General features: G+C 38.4%; 1 long non-coding RNA gene across 1 annotated transcript; it reads left to right on the forward strand.

Moving 5' to 3' along the window:
* The first annotated feature begins 493 nt into the window (after positions 1-493).
* Positions 494-14,708, forward strand: LOC148788131 (uncharacterized). Its single transcript, XR_016065568.1, has 2 exons — positions 494-924; positions 14,354-14,708. It is a non-coding gene; the product is annotated as an uncharacterized LOC148788131 (long non-coding RNA).
* The last annotated feature ends 1,123 nt before the right edge of the window (positions 14,709-15,831 follow it).

Here is a 15,831-nt window from a genome sequence, read left to right on the forward strand (position 1 = left end):
ATTGGATCATTTATGTAGTCATCAATTAGACGAATGATCCAAAATTGAGTTAACTAGATTTATTGAATTTTGGATTTGGTATTTTAATTAATTGGATTAATTTAAAGGAGGCTTGGGTCAATCAATTAAGTAGATTGGAGATGGACTTGTCTAATTAGTGGCTTTGATTCATTAATTAAAAATGAGCTAGAAATAATTACTTGGACTAATTATGTTTGATTGAGCTTAATTAATTAAGTGGATTGAATTCATTTAATTAATTTAGTGCACATTGGCCTGTTAATATTTAATTGGATTAAATATTCAATTGAGATTTTTTAATTAGGTATTTTATTTAACTAGATTAAACAATAAGCCCAACAAAATTAGTTTTGGGCTCAATTTAATTTGTTGGATAAATTAATCGAGCCCGATCCAAAGGCACCGAAACCTAGCCCGTCTAAGTCAACTTACCTTGTACCAAAAGACCAAAAATCAGCTGCTAAGGTTAGGAGAAGGCAGATTTTCGAATTTGAATGGATGAGGAGAGTTTATGAAAAGTTGGTGGAGATAGGGAAGTTATCAGTTGATTAAGTCTTCTACCCTTTGCTCCCAACTCTTCCACACTCAATTCTCTCTAACCCTAGCCGATTTCTCTCTCTCTCTCTCAAGGTTTGAAATCATCCATCTCTCTCTCTCCATCTCTAATCCTCTTCTTAATTATACCAAATTAAGAACTAGGTAGATCAAAAAAATACACTAAGCAATTGTGTAGCTTTTTCAATTCCTCTTTTCAAATATGTTTATTGCTAGCACGAGGACAAATTCCATACTCTCGGTGTGGTGTGGATAGTATTAGAAGACTCCTACATTGGAGTTCTGCGTGCACGTACTTCAGAAAGGAGTACAACCAGTGTAGCCGATCAAAAGGAGAAACTGGTAAAGGTATCTCTACTATTATGCTTTCAGTTTTTTCTTTTCATTTTTCATAATCCAGATTGTAGATCTAGTGTTTTCTTTTTTTATCTCTATAATTTATACACTGATAGTCCTAGAATATTCAAGGGTATACATCTTGAATGTCGTTTATCCTTTTATTTTTACATTTTTCTATGCTTCAACCGCATTCCCATGTCGATCCACTTTCTTTCAGTGGTATCGGAGCACGGTTCTGCGTATAAAGCTATGGAATAATATATTTTTATGTGTTGATGCATGTTTTACATGTTTTAATCGGCTTTTATGGCATGATTTTTGGCTTTATCTTCACAATTTTATGTTTTGAAAAAGCTTGTTTGATTTTGCTCTAATTATTAGATATTAGGTATTTTTGAAAATTAAATATTTTTTGAAAATAGTGATTTTTTGCGTTATTTTAGTTGAAATATGCAGCAAAAAAATAGTTCTTTTTAGTAAAGTCATACAGCAGCAACTGACCGCACATAAGTGGGTGTGGGCGTCCGCCTGCGCGTGCACACGCGTGTAGAGTGTGAGTGTTGCGTGTTGTTGTTGTTCAAGGGACCCATGGCGCCGACACTTCTTCTTTTGCACGCGCATGCAACTATCTTGGGCATGGCTAGCCGATGTGCTCGAATGGCTGGGCCGTTTTTTCTGATTTATTCAAAAAAATATTTTTTTGATTTTTCTGCATATTTCTGAAATGGTTACTTTTACTTGAACTTAATTTTGATTGATATTGGATATTTTTTAAACTAAATTGCTAAAACTAGTTTGGAATGGGTTTCCAAACCAAAATCAATTTTTGCATGGGTTGAACTAATATCCAATTATTATACAATTTTAGCATATCATTATGTTTTAATATGGTATTGGTTATTACATACTTTAAACCATATTTGTGATACATACCGAACTTCAGCCGTACCATGAGGGTCGAAGGATCTTTAGAAAAATCTTAAAATCAATAGGGGATTACCTTGTAAAACAAAGGTTAGCACTTTGAAGTTTAAGTTAGTAACAGTTTGTTGAAGAAATGAAAGGAAGACTTGAGTCCAAACGAGAATAATGGTAAAATATGAAGATAAACTAACATATTTTTGTATGGAGTGAAAAATACAAGCTTATATTAGCCTGAAAATGAGAGAGAGTTGAGAGAATAAGTGAGAATTTAAGAGTGAGGATTGATGTTGCCAAATGATTGCACAAGACCTTTATTTATAGGTGTATTAGAATAGGATACGAGAGTTTGTTATAGAGAGCCCTATGTGGGATCCAGAAGCATTGAGCTCATAAAGATTTACTTGCAATGCCATATCCCCTATGTGGGATCCACATGCTCTTTCATGTATCTCTTGCAATATGGATTTGCCTTCCTCTAGCGACAAGCATCGGAGGTAGGGCTAGGAAAAACTGCGGTTGTAGAGGATCTGCCTAGCAGAACAAATCTAGTTGCTCTATTTCTCGGGTGGGATTCCGTCAGCAGGAAAAATTCCTTCCTTTAAGTAGTCTAGGAGGGGTTTCTTCCAAATCCATGCTAATATGCAAGACGGTCATGTCAGTATCAGAAGGGCTTTTAATAAGAGTTGTTATAGTAATAGCTTCGGCACTACAATCAGCTAGAGAGTTGGCCAATTGGGCTAGGTAATCAGCCTTGGTGTTCTTCGTGCATGGAATTTGATGGGGCTAGAAGTTATTCAGCTAGCTTGTGAGCTCACTTATCTCTTGGAGGTATTATTTCATCCGATCCTCCTTGACATCATACATGTCTCCTACCTGGTCACCAACTGGGAATCAAAGTAGGCAGGTTCTTAGCTCCTACATCAAGCGTTTTCCTGATACATGCTATGAGATCCGTACTCGGCCTGGTTGTTTGAGGCCTTGAAGTTGATACTTACGGCATATTCCAACTCGTCTCTGCCTTCGAGCTGGTGAGGACAATTCCGGTTCTACTACCAACAAGGGTTGAAGAGCCATCAACATGTAGAAGCCATTTTCCTTCGTCCTCCTCAATAGGTATGGCCTCGTTCACAAACTTAGCTCATACATAGGCTTTGTGGATCATTCTAAGTTGGTAGGAAATTTCGTACTCGTTGAGCTCGATGGCCCACTTAATCATCCTACCTGAAATTTTAGTTTTCCGCAATGTTGCTCACAAGAGAGCAGCCGTATGCACAATAATGGAATGTGATAAAAACTGAGGACATAGCTTACGTGTTGTAATTAATAAAGCGAAGGCTAGTTTCTCTACCTTGGGGTAGCATTGTGTGGCCCATTAATAGCTTGCTTACGTAGTTGATGGGTTTTTGGATTCACTTATCCTTTTTTATGAGTATAAAACCTATTGCGTGCTATGTCACAACTAGATATAGATGCAGTGTCCGCCTGGTGCCGGCTTGGTGAGTAAGGGTAACTCAGCCAGGGAGACCTTCAAATCTTAGAAGGTCTGCTGGCAAGCCTCATCCTAAGGGAAGCTCTTGGTCTTTCTGACAGCTTCGAAGAATGGAAAATTGCGCTTTGCTTAGCGTGATATAAACTGGCTAAGGGTTGTTGTGCGACCAACTAATTTCTAGACCTCATTGAGGTTGGTAGGAGCTTTCATTTCCTCTATTGCTAATATTTTTTCAGATTGACTTTGATGTCTTTTTCTGTGACCATTTGCCCGGATTTAGCTTCATATGGTACTCACTTAGTACGTTGCATGTCTCAGCTACGTTAGTGATGTGCTGGTTTACCTGCCAACTCTTCACCCACATGCGATCAACATACACCTCTGTATTACGTCCTAGTTGTTCTTGAAACATGTAGTCCAGCAGATGTTGGTAGACAGCACCTGCATTTTTCAACCCAAAGGGCATAATAATGTAACACTAGGTTCCTCTAACATGATGAAGCTAACTCGCATCTAATCATCGGAATTAAGCATAATTTTGTTAGAATAGGTGACTAGAAAACCAACCGGATTGGGCTTTTGTAAACCATTTCCGACAAATTTGATGCAATATAATATTTATGATTTTGAATAAAAGTAATATTCAATAATTGGTCTTGTACTTTATTGTGTTTACTTATTTTGTTAATATTCTTAACTACACAATAAAACCCACAGACCAAACGGATAAATCCAAGAGGTTGGGCTACGCATTGGTTGGCGGCCATGAAACCAACCCCTATGGAATGGTCTGAGAAATTTCAAGTCGATAAACTCGAGGGTCCTATAGAGACTCGAACTAAGTAGCAACCGTGTTTCATTTGTAGGAGATGTAGGTCGTTTATGCAGTTTTAGTGTGTTGCTTGTCAAGATAGTCGACTAACTTAACTGACTCATGAGAATCATCATATGAAGCCTTCTAAGGTTTGGTTAGTATGATTAGGATTCCTGGTTCCAAAAGTACGAGATTAGTTCTCAGATTTGATGAACCATGGCATTCATAGGCATATGATGATTGTAGCTTAGATCTGGAGAGCAATGTCCGTGTCGAAAGATACGGACATTATAAGCCTTATCTATTGCAATGAAACTGTGTAGTTTGAACAGTATGTTCCAAAAAAGAACTCATCCCCTTTCAGTATGATGACAGTGGCATCTATTATACGCTCTAAGATACATTTCCCTAAAAATATGTGCCCATAGTGACTAAATAACTGAGATAGGTTTTCCCGTGATAATTCAGTTGTGTAAATGGGTGGTCTCAAGTTATTGAGTGTAGATGTCTAGTCCAGAATGGGAACCAACGTCAATTCCATGCCCTAGACTAAAATTGAGAGACGGTTGGTGGAAGGACCTTACTCGTATGAATTCGGTTCCCTAAATGTTCATCTATATTCACCGAGTCTCTAATGCCATGGACTATTTCTAGACGGCCACCCATGGTAACGGGTTATTTCTGATTATGAGATAGAAATAGTTAATTGAATTAGATTTAACAAATTATGTTGGGAACACACCCAAATTTAGTTGATGGTGAACTTAAAGAGTCATACCCTACCACTAGAATGGGGTGGAATTAATTTAAAATTAATTTCAGGAGAGTCGAATTAATTTAATTGGATCAAATTAATTATTGGACGGAGTAAATGGTTGGATCATTTATTTAGGCCCATCCATTGGATGGATGACTTGAAATTTAATTCATTGGATTAATTAGAATTTTAAGTTAGCCATTAAAATTAATTGAATTAATTTTATTGTGCTTGGTTCAATTTACTAATTGGATTCATAAATTTATAGAGAGATGAAAAGAGGCTTGGATCTCTTAATTAGATTAAGGGATTTTAATTTTAACGTTAGGCTAGCAATTAAACTAGGTTCAATTGAAGTCCATAAGACATGGGCTTGATTTAATTTTGATTAATCAAGCCTGGTCCATTAAAATATAAGTCCAAGACCGTGGCTAGACCTTGACTAGACCTTGACTAGATTAAAGAAGAACCAAACACTCCTTAGAAGTGTGTTTGGCTGAATTGGTGCCTTAGGTTCACCAAACTCGGCTACAAGGTAGCTTTGTAGTTAGGGTTGGTTGTTGGAGTCTTTCTAGGTCACGACTCTTGCTATATTTAAAGCTTGAAAAACCCTCATAGCCATCCACTTGAAGCAGCATCACACAAACATCTCATTTTTCATTCTCTTCTCCTCTCCAAAAGTCTCTCAAGATCTTAGAGATCAAAAGAGAATTCAAGAATCAAATGTTAATCAATAATGTTTCTTTTCTTGTGCTTCAGTGGTGTTTTTTCTAGCACAAAATCTCCAAATTCTTTTAGTGGTGGTGTGTTAGTCTTTAGAGGATCTCCAGATTGAGATGTTGGACTAAGAAGATGAACAAATTGAATGATCATAGCCGAACGACAAAATCAACAAGGGTAAATATCTTCTTTAGATTTTCAACTTTCCTTTTGTCTTCTCGTGTTTCTATGGCCTTTATATTTTATTTTTACACTAAACGCCCAAGAAAAGATTAAGGGTATAGCCCTTGATCGAGAATTAATTTGCTTTATTGCTCGATTTTTCATTTTTTCGCACTTCCGCCGTGCTTCTTGGGTCGATCCACTTCCTTCTAATGGTATAAAAGCCCGACTTGGTGTATAGGCATAGGATCGAATGTGCTTAATGTGGATCTGCATTTTAACATGGTTTTATCCGCTTTGCAAGCATGATTTTAATATTCTAATTGCATATCTAGATCTAGGGTTTTGTATATTTTAATTTTGCATTTAATTTTGGGCATGAGGTTTTTCTAAATGTGGAATTTTTTTATCTAATTATTTTATTGTTGTTTTAAAAATTACAAAAAAAATGAAAAAAATAAAAAAATTGTGCTGACGTGCTATAAAAATAAGATCGCATAGACGTCCCACATCTATTGCCGATGATACAGGCACTTATCAAATGAATGCGACTCTTAAATGCAAGTCTGCATAGGACACTCGATGCCCATTCTCGAGGTCCTCGACTTGAAACATTTCAGACCCAATCCTTGGCAGTTGATTTCATGACCGCATCGAATGTGCAGTCCTACTGTTGCACAATTATTAAAGTGGTCTGCAAGCTTTGTTGTGATGCTTAAAAGAAATGTAAACATATATAATAAGCACAACAAAGGAAATTCCAGTAGCGAATACTCATTTTATTTACTAAATAATATTACATGGAATCGAGTTATTTTCATAATGTCTTACAAGTATGTCAATCTAATTGTCTTTCAGGTCACTTATTTTAATAATCTCCCACTTGACCTAAAGCCAATCACTTATTGACCTCAAACTCATCTTATCCAGATGAGTATGGGTAATTTGCAACATCGGCTTGGTAAGTGGATCTGCTGTGTTTTCTGCTAAGTTGGCTCGGTCCATCCTGACGTCACCTCTGCTCACTATCGCTCTAAGCAGATGGTAGCATCTAAGAATTTGTTTGGAATGGTGATGAGATCTCGGTTCTATCGCCCTGTTGTTATCGCAGAAGATAACTACGAGCTCAGCAATGCTAGGCATCACACCATAACTCTTGGATGTAGTTTTTCATCCAAAGTACTTCCTTAGTTACTTCTGAAGCTGCTATATATTCAGCTTCAGTTGTGGAACCCATTGTGGTATTCTGCTTGGAACATTTCCAAGCAGCCACACCACCATTTAGCTTGAATACAAAACTTGATTGAAACTTAGCATCATTATCGTCCGACTGAAAGCTAGCATCGCCATAGCCTTGCAATATCAATTACCACCGTAAACCAAGAACATATCATTAGTCCTCTTCAGGTACTTAAGTATAGTCTTGACTGGGCTCCAGTTTACCTCCCCGGCGCATGGTTGATATCTGTTTGTCATGCTCAAAACATATGCGATATCGAGCCTGGTGCACTGGACAATATACAGAATGCTTCCTACAGCTAAAGCATAGGGGATGTTCGACATCCTTTTAAGTTCCTCATGATTCTTGGGGGACTGCTTCTCAGACATCTTAATCCCATGCCTCATTGGAAGGAATCCTCATTTTGAGTTCTCCATCTTGCATCTCTTCAAGACTTTCTCAATAAACGAGGATTAGTTCAATCCTAACATCCTTCTAGACTATCCCTATAGATCTTGATACTAAGGATGTAAAAGGCCTCACCTATATCCTTCATGAAAAATTGTGTGGATAACCATACTTTAATATCACCCAACATCTTGACATCATTCCCAATGAGCAAGATGTCGTTTACATAAGCACAAGATATGCAACCGTGCTCCCACTAATCTTCTTGTATACACAAGGATCGAATTCATTTTTCATTAAATCACAACCATGTATAACTCATCAAAACGCTTATTCTAGCTTCGGGAAGCTTGTTTGAGGCATAGATGGACCTTTGGAGATGATAGACCTTCTGTTCTTCTCCAACGGAAATGAAACCCTCGGCTGATCCCTGTAGATCTCTTCCTCAACAAAATCATTGAGAAAAGCCATTTTCTTCACGTGCATCCACCATATCTCATAGTCATACCATGTTGTTATGGCAAGCAGAATCCGAATGGACTTGCCCATGGCAACAAATAGGTTTCCTCAAAATCAACCCCAGGTCGTTGAGTGTATTATTTTGCCACGAGCCTAGCCTTAAAGGTTGTAACCTCACCGTTAGCTCCAAGCTTACCTTTGTAGACCCATTTGCATCCAAAATGTTTAACACCTTTTAGGTGGGTCTAGGGGGTCCAAACTTGTTTTGAACCCATCGAGTCCATTTTGGATCTCATGGCCTCAAGCCACTTATCCGAATCGATGTCTAACATCACTTCTCCGTATGTCTTTGGATCATTTTCGATTGAATAGTCAGTCCTAAGAATCTGTACCTATCAGGCGGTCGTGATTCCCTTGTCGACCTACGGAGGACTGGAACACTATCAGTGGGAACTATAGGTTTAAATGATGCTCCTTCATTCTGCTGACGTGCCTCACTTGTTTCCTCAAGGGGCAATTCATCGCGTCGGCTATCCGTAGGAAAACCTTTTTCCAAGAACATTGCGATTCTTGAGACAAAAACCTTTTGCTCAGACGGATCATAGAAGTAGTATCCTGTAGTTTCTTTTAGATATCCTACAAACCTGCACAAACTAGACCTTGAGTCTAGTTTATCTCCCACTAGCCTTTTGACGTATGCGGGACTACCCCACACTCTCAAGTACTTGTAGGATGCAGGCTTGCCATATCTCATATGGCGTATGGGGCTTCGTTTTGGATGGCGCCATGTTAAGTAATTTGGCCGCCGTTTCAAAGGCATGACCCCAGAAGGAAGGGGGCAATTTCATAAAACACATGATGGATCGAACCATGTCCAATAGGGTTCGATTCCTCCTTTCAGCCACGCCATTAAGTTGTGGTATTCCACGGGGAGTCCATTGAGAGAGAATTTCATTCTCTTTTTAGTAATCAATGAATTCACCACTAAAAAATACTCTGCCTTAGTCTGATCGAAGAGTTTTAATTTTATGGCCAGTTGATTCTCGACTTCATGTTTGTACTCCTTGAACCTTCCAAATTCCTCAGACTTGTACCTTATTAGGTAAACATAACCATACCGTGAGTGATCATTCGTGAAGGTTATGAAGTATGAGTATCCTCCTCTAGCCAGAGTATTTAATGGTCCACATACGTCAGCATGGATCAAATCTAAAAGACCGCTGACAAGCGCACTTTTCAACAAAAGCTTCTTGGTCATTTTCTCTTTCAGACAAGATATGCAGTTGGTAGGTTGTCCAAATCGTCTACCTCTAGACTTTTTGTGTTTACCAACTTTCTCATTCTATCTTTTGAGATATGGCCTAGCCTTGCATGTCATAACTGTGCGTTCTCATGATTATTCAATTTTCGTTTGTGTTGGACAGTCATAATCCAATTGGACTATTGGAGAATATAAAGACCATTGTGTAATGTACCAAGCATATAAGAGTTATTATCAATCATCAAATAAAAAATATTTTTATTGATCACAAATTTATAACCATCATTGTTTAAAACAAGAATAAAAATAATATTCTGGATCATGCTAGATACATAATAAAAATCTTTTAATTCTATTCGAATATGATCACTAATAACTAAGTTGAGAGATCCCACTACTTCCGCAGCAACGGCCTTCCCATCCCCTAGCCTTAGAATCATCTCGTCCTTACTTAATCTTCTACTTCTTTCCAGGACCTGTAAGTTATTGCAGATGTTAGATCCATAGCTAATATCTAATACCCAAGAAAAAAAATTAGTTATAATATTTACTTCAATAAAAAACATACCTGGGTTGGAGAGGAGTTGTGGGCACTCTCTTCCATTGCCCCTATCTTTGGCAATGCATGCAAACATCATTTGCCTTCGACCACTGAGAACTGCTAACCTTCCCTTTCCCTTTGCCCATTCCCACAGGAGCAGTAGGGGAGCTCGAAGCGCTAGTAGTGGTTGTTGCGACTTTTCCCTTGCCCTTCTTGTGCTTCCAGCGTCCGGCCCTCTTGCCTTTCGCTTTGGAGGTTGAAGCCTCTCCTACCAATAACACCAACGCAGACTTGTGGGTCCTCGCCTCGCATTGGATCAGCATATTAATTAACTCATGAATAAACTTCTAAAGTTTGTTCATATTGTAGTTAATAATAAACGGGTCGTAGGCCGGAGGAAGTGATTAAAGGATCACGTCAATGTACATGTCATTGTCAAACCTAGCTATGAGGTCTTCGAGCTTCTCCACTAGGGATAGCATCTGAACCTCATGAATTTATATAGATGATCCTTCAGCCATCTTTGTACAGATGATCCGTCAGGAGCGGCTTGTCCAAGATATAGCCTTGGTTCTCGAAATCTAAGACAATCCTCAAATTTTGCAGTCAGTCGTTATAGTTCATGCCATTGAATTTTCTAGTCTCCATAATCATGGTTAAAGGATTCTAAGACATTTTCTAGAAGATAGAAAATAAATAGAAATCAGGAAATGATTGTAATATTATGAATTAAGTTTAAAAATTTGGTCTTTAAGTCTTTAACTCTCCAACTATTTATATGAAAGCCCACCACTCTCAAGTGGGTTTCGAGAATAATGTTTTCTAGCGGGCTTGGGATCCACAAGCGAATTTTTCATGCCCCACTTTTACGATTCACATGGCAAAAGTCTCGTGGGAGGTATCCACTACCATTCTTATTCCATTAGATTCCCAAGATCTTTTACCTCACCTCTTCACATGATTTCGAGGACTCCAAGTGAATCATATTACTTGGTGTTAGGCCAGACCCAACAACCAAATCACATTTCATTTGTCGCCCCCCACGACTCGTGAGATAAGGAACGATGAACATGTTCCTTTGTTCACAACAATGGTGCAACTTTCCTCTATCCCAAATATGCCACGACTATTGAAACCAAACTTGAGTATTGGTAGCTTCCTCACCACATTTTTGTGGGTGGAAGGCTTCAACGGATCAAAATCATTTCGATCCAAGTCGTCATGGGCTTAATATTTAACTTGGTGCAACCTAGTGAGAGTTAATATTGAGTTTTAAACCGAGACCTCATCACATAATATCATTGCATGCATAAATATCAAATATTCAAAGCATTAAGTAAACGCATCGCATGAAATGTAACCTAACTTACCCCTATTGGATGATCACGAGCCCAACCTATGCGACCCACTGAGATCACACTGAGTCTAAGGACTGTCTAAGATGGTCCTATGCTATTATAATAGTGATTTATCCATCAACATAGAAATGGACCTCCAAACTCCTTCCTTCTTCACGGGCCTTTATCTCTAAGGGCTTGCTTTTACATAGAAATTGTATAACCTCACCAAAAAACCTATGCTACTCTAATTACAGTTAAAATAAAAAACTCCGATCAGAAGTTGGGGGGAGTACATAGTGGGAGGAGAGCAAACCTTATTATTCCAAGGCATAAAATGAGAGAGAGATGAGAAAAATAAATGACAAGGGCACACGGGCCCACTAAACAAAATTAAAAGACGTACATACAGTCTAGGGCTCAGTGATCATCCATCCACATTCAACTAGCACATAATAACAATTAATCATGCTAGATAAGAAAATGAACATCCTAAGAAAAACAACGTGATATCCAATATCATGACATACAATTATATGTAGAAAACAACAAGTTTAAAATTTACAATTTAAAAGAATGACAAAGTTTCATGCATCTAATACACACAAACCAACCAAATTAATTAAAGCAATTTAATTCTACAAAAAATCCAATTTTATACAAAATTAAATCAGCAAAATATCTTACAGAAAATGTGTAGAAATTAGAAATTTTAATTTTCTAAAAAAGAAACGGCAAAAAACGGCCCAGCCATCCGCCGTCAATGATAGCAGCATACCAGCACCGCACAGCTAGCCCTGCGCGTGCGCTGGCTCTCTACCACCATGCATGTGCAGCTGCACTACCTGCTCGCAGGATCTGCGCATCGTGCGCACACGCCCGTGCACGCGGTGGCAAAAATGCGAGTGGATCGGTCTGAGAACACACAAGTAGAAGTGGTAAATTAAAAATTCATAAATTAAAAACCGAATTTAATAAACCATGATTCGAAAAGTGTACCCTTGAAGTTCCTGGGCGTTCGATGTAGTTAATAATAAACGATAAAAACTAAACCGGGTTTTATAGTGAAATTAAAACAAGGAGTGCAAGAAACATAAATCAAGGATTACCTTTTTGTTTGATTTACTTCGAACCTTCTTTTGTTGATTTGTTCATGTGAGACTTCAATGTAGAAGTCCTCTAAAGACACGCCCACTCCACACTGGAATATGGAATCCCTTAATACCCTTTGGTAGAAGAGAATAAGGGAGAAAAACATACTAAGTGTTTTGAGAGAGGGGGTGGCTAAATTGGGGGTTCTAGCGGAGGTATAATTTTTTGTGCTGTGTAATCTTATTAGTTATTCTATCTAACTAATATATATATGTATGGATATACTAGAACGTATCTAGGTTCATTCCACAATCCATAAGGTAATATATATTTTCTATACCAAATAAATAGTGACTAACATAACACTTTCTAAAAGTGAGAATTGTTAGTCAATTATTTTCTTTCCTAGAATTGTCCAATGAGTTTTAATTAGGGGTGCCTTGGATGATTTTATTGAAATAAAATACATGGCCAGCTAATTTTAATTAAATTCAATTTAATTAAAATCCACTTAATTAAGCCCATTATATATTTAATTTAATTAAATATATGAGCCCACTAAGTCCAACTTATTAAATAATAAGGGCAAGTCTAATATAAATTAATTCTGCTAATTTATCCTTAGGCTCCTCCATCCAATAGATCTCTCTTGTTCGTAAGTAATCCAATTACTTATTGAATTAATTAACAATTAATTCATCGTCCCTTGTCGGTGATTTGTGTATGACTCTTTAGGTTCACCTTTCATCTAGATTTAGGTTAGTAACAAACATTATTATTAATTACATCTAATTTAATTAATAATTCTCGATCAACCCGTGATCAAGAAAGCCCATCAACATGGGTGGCTGTCTAGCAATGGTTTATGGCACTAGAGATAGGCGAATATCCATGTGAACTTCTATGCTCTCGAGTCCATACAGGTACAGTCCTTCCATCTATTGTTTCTTGGCCTTAGTCTAGGGCATGGAAATGGGTGTCGGCTCCCATCATGGATTAGCCATCTATGCTTAATATTTGAGATTGCATTACGCCAAATTGCACGACATAGGAACCTTCTTTTCTATTCGACCAATGACCGTGGTCATAGGTTTATAGAGCGTCAATGCATCTCCAAGTACATAAGAGATACCTCTGTCAGTACTGACAGGGGACAGATCCTCTTCTTAAAGCTTACTATCCTCGCTACATGCTTTGACTGCACTGGACAAGGCTTATGATGACCATGTCTAAAACACGATCACCTCTCACACAAATATAAGATGCAGTCATCGTATGCAAATGACTACCGTGATTCCTCAAGTCTGAGGACTACTCCCATGCTATCAGAGTCATGGATTCTAGTCATACTGGCCAAGCCTCCAAGGCTTCCATATGGCGATCCTCGTGAGTCAGTTCAGTCGATTCGACACCTAGTCAATCGACCCAGTAAGATTGCATAGACGTCCCACGTCTGTCACCGATGAAACACGACACTCATCAAATGAATGCGACTCTTAAATGCAAGTCTCCATATGATACTCGATGCCCATTCTCGAAATCCTCGACTTGGAACATTTCATACCCAACCCTTGGCAGTTGGTTCATGACCACCATGCAATGTTTAGTCTAATTGTTGCATAGTTGTTAAAGTGGTTTGTGGGATTTGTTGTGATGTTTAAAAGAAATGTGAACATTTATAATGAGACAAGTAGTGAATACTCATTTTGTTCACTAAATAATATTGCATGAAATCGAGTTATTGTCAGAACTGATTACAAGTATGGCAATCTAATTAGCTTTCAGGTCACATATTCTAACAATTTGATATTTCCCAAAACTAAATTACTAAAATTAATTTTTGAATGAGTTTTTCAAACATGAATTAATTTTTGCATTGGTTGCACTTGTATCCATATTTAAGTTGCATTATTTCAATTTCCTTAGGTTGGATATGTAACTAGTTTTATGGTATTGTTTATCATATATTAAGCATGAATAGTTGGAGTATTTAGATGCTACTTCTGTTAATTGGATTAGCATGGATGATCACAAAGTCCATTAGACTTTATGGATGGTTTTATTGTTATGTTGGCTTAGGGCCTGTGTGCCTCTTATTTTTCCTTATCTACTAAATTTTAGCCTAAATTGTAAAGGTTTGCTTTCTCCCTATTTATGTATACCCCTCAACTTCTGATTGGGATTTTCCTTTAAGTTGTAATAAGAGTAGAATAGGTGCAAAGGATTTACAATTTTTTGTTACATGACAATTGTAGAGACCAAACTCTGATGATGGAATCCCATGGAGGAGGTCATGGGCTTGGCCCACGGAGATTCATGGAGAAAAGGCTCGAAGATGGAGCCCGCGATGGAGATGAAGAAAATAAAGAGGTGTTACAAGGCCCATAACATGTTAATGGGTTAAAAAGCTTGTAATAGTGTAGGCCCATCCTAAGACTGTCCATAGATCCACTGAGGGCTCAGTGGTTCACATAGGTTTTTTTTTTCCTCAAAAAGCCGTCTGTGCCTAGACGGGTGGTTTGGTGGACCCCTACCTATTTATTACTCCAAAAAAATTATAGTGTGTACAATTGAAGAACAGTAAAACAAGGAGTACTTACTCCTTTTATATTCAGAATTCCTAATCTATTTGCAACATTAGTAATCAATACCAAAAACACGGTCTATCCTAGCCAAGAAAACAAAAAAGATCTTAACCTCTTGCCGTGCCCATCCCTCCTTTGCGTTTGTTGGACCTGCTGCTTAGTGCCCCCTGCCAATCTCTCCCCTTATACCCGACCAGAAGAAAATCCCAAAGCGTCACACAAGCTCATTACTGGCGAAGGTACGAAGTGCCAAGTCTGTCAAGTCGGACAATGGCTCATAGTACTCCCGTAATATCCTCCTGATACAAAACCAGAGTCAATTATAGGGAAGCGGCTTCCTTCGCAAAATGACCAACCGCTCCATTTTCTTCCCAAAAAATATATCAAACGTCTAATCCTAATACCTGCTGGAGCTGCACAATGCGCATGATCAAATGTTGCACCTCTCACATCCGAGACGCTCGAGACTGTAATAGTTGGAGAACTATAGTTGCGTCCACCTCAACCATTATGGGAGCCAAACCGTGTGTCAAGGCAAACTCCAAACCACGCGAGATAGCAGTTAGCTCTGAAAGCACACTAGTGGCTGTGCCAAAAGCAAATTGGTATGCAAGTCGCACCTGTCCAATTGCATCCCGAATAATACCTGCTGCTGGTGGCCCGGGGTTCCCGAGCATGGACCCATCCGAGTTAAATTTGATCCAAGCCGGAGAGAAGGTACTCCACCACACCACTTTGGGTGCTCGAGGTACCCTTGGTCTGAAACAGAAGCCCATAGCCAATGCCCGGTGCAAATCACCCTTCCACTGTGTGCTTGTCAAGATCCGTGCTGCATATAGTGTTCGAAGATGATGCTGAACCTCAAATATGATGTTGGTGGCAGTAAATTGTACCCTACGATATTTTGCAGCATGTCGTTGCGTTCATGTAAACCAGAGGATCAGAAATGGTACCAAAGTACAAATATGCAAATCCGAGTGAAACGGGGTGGAGTAATGCCAGAAGTGCACCATACGGAGAAGGTCCCCTGATTCACAAAGCCTAAGCCCAAAGATGTTAGTAAAGTGCTACCACACATCCCGCACTGTTGAACCTTCAACAAATAGATGCAGAATAGTGTTCTCTGTCTCGCAACATTGACATTTATA

Source organism: Sesamum indicum, linkage group LG5 (assembly GCF_026168435.1).
Source record: "Sesamum indicum cultivar Baizhima isolate 11 linkage group LG5, ASM2616843v1, whole genome shotgun sequence".
NCBI classification, from domain to species: domain Eukaryota; kingdom Viridiplantae; phylum Streptophyta; class Magnoliopsida; order Lamiales; family Pedaliaceae; genus Sesamum; species Sesamum indicum.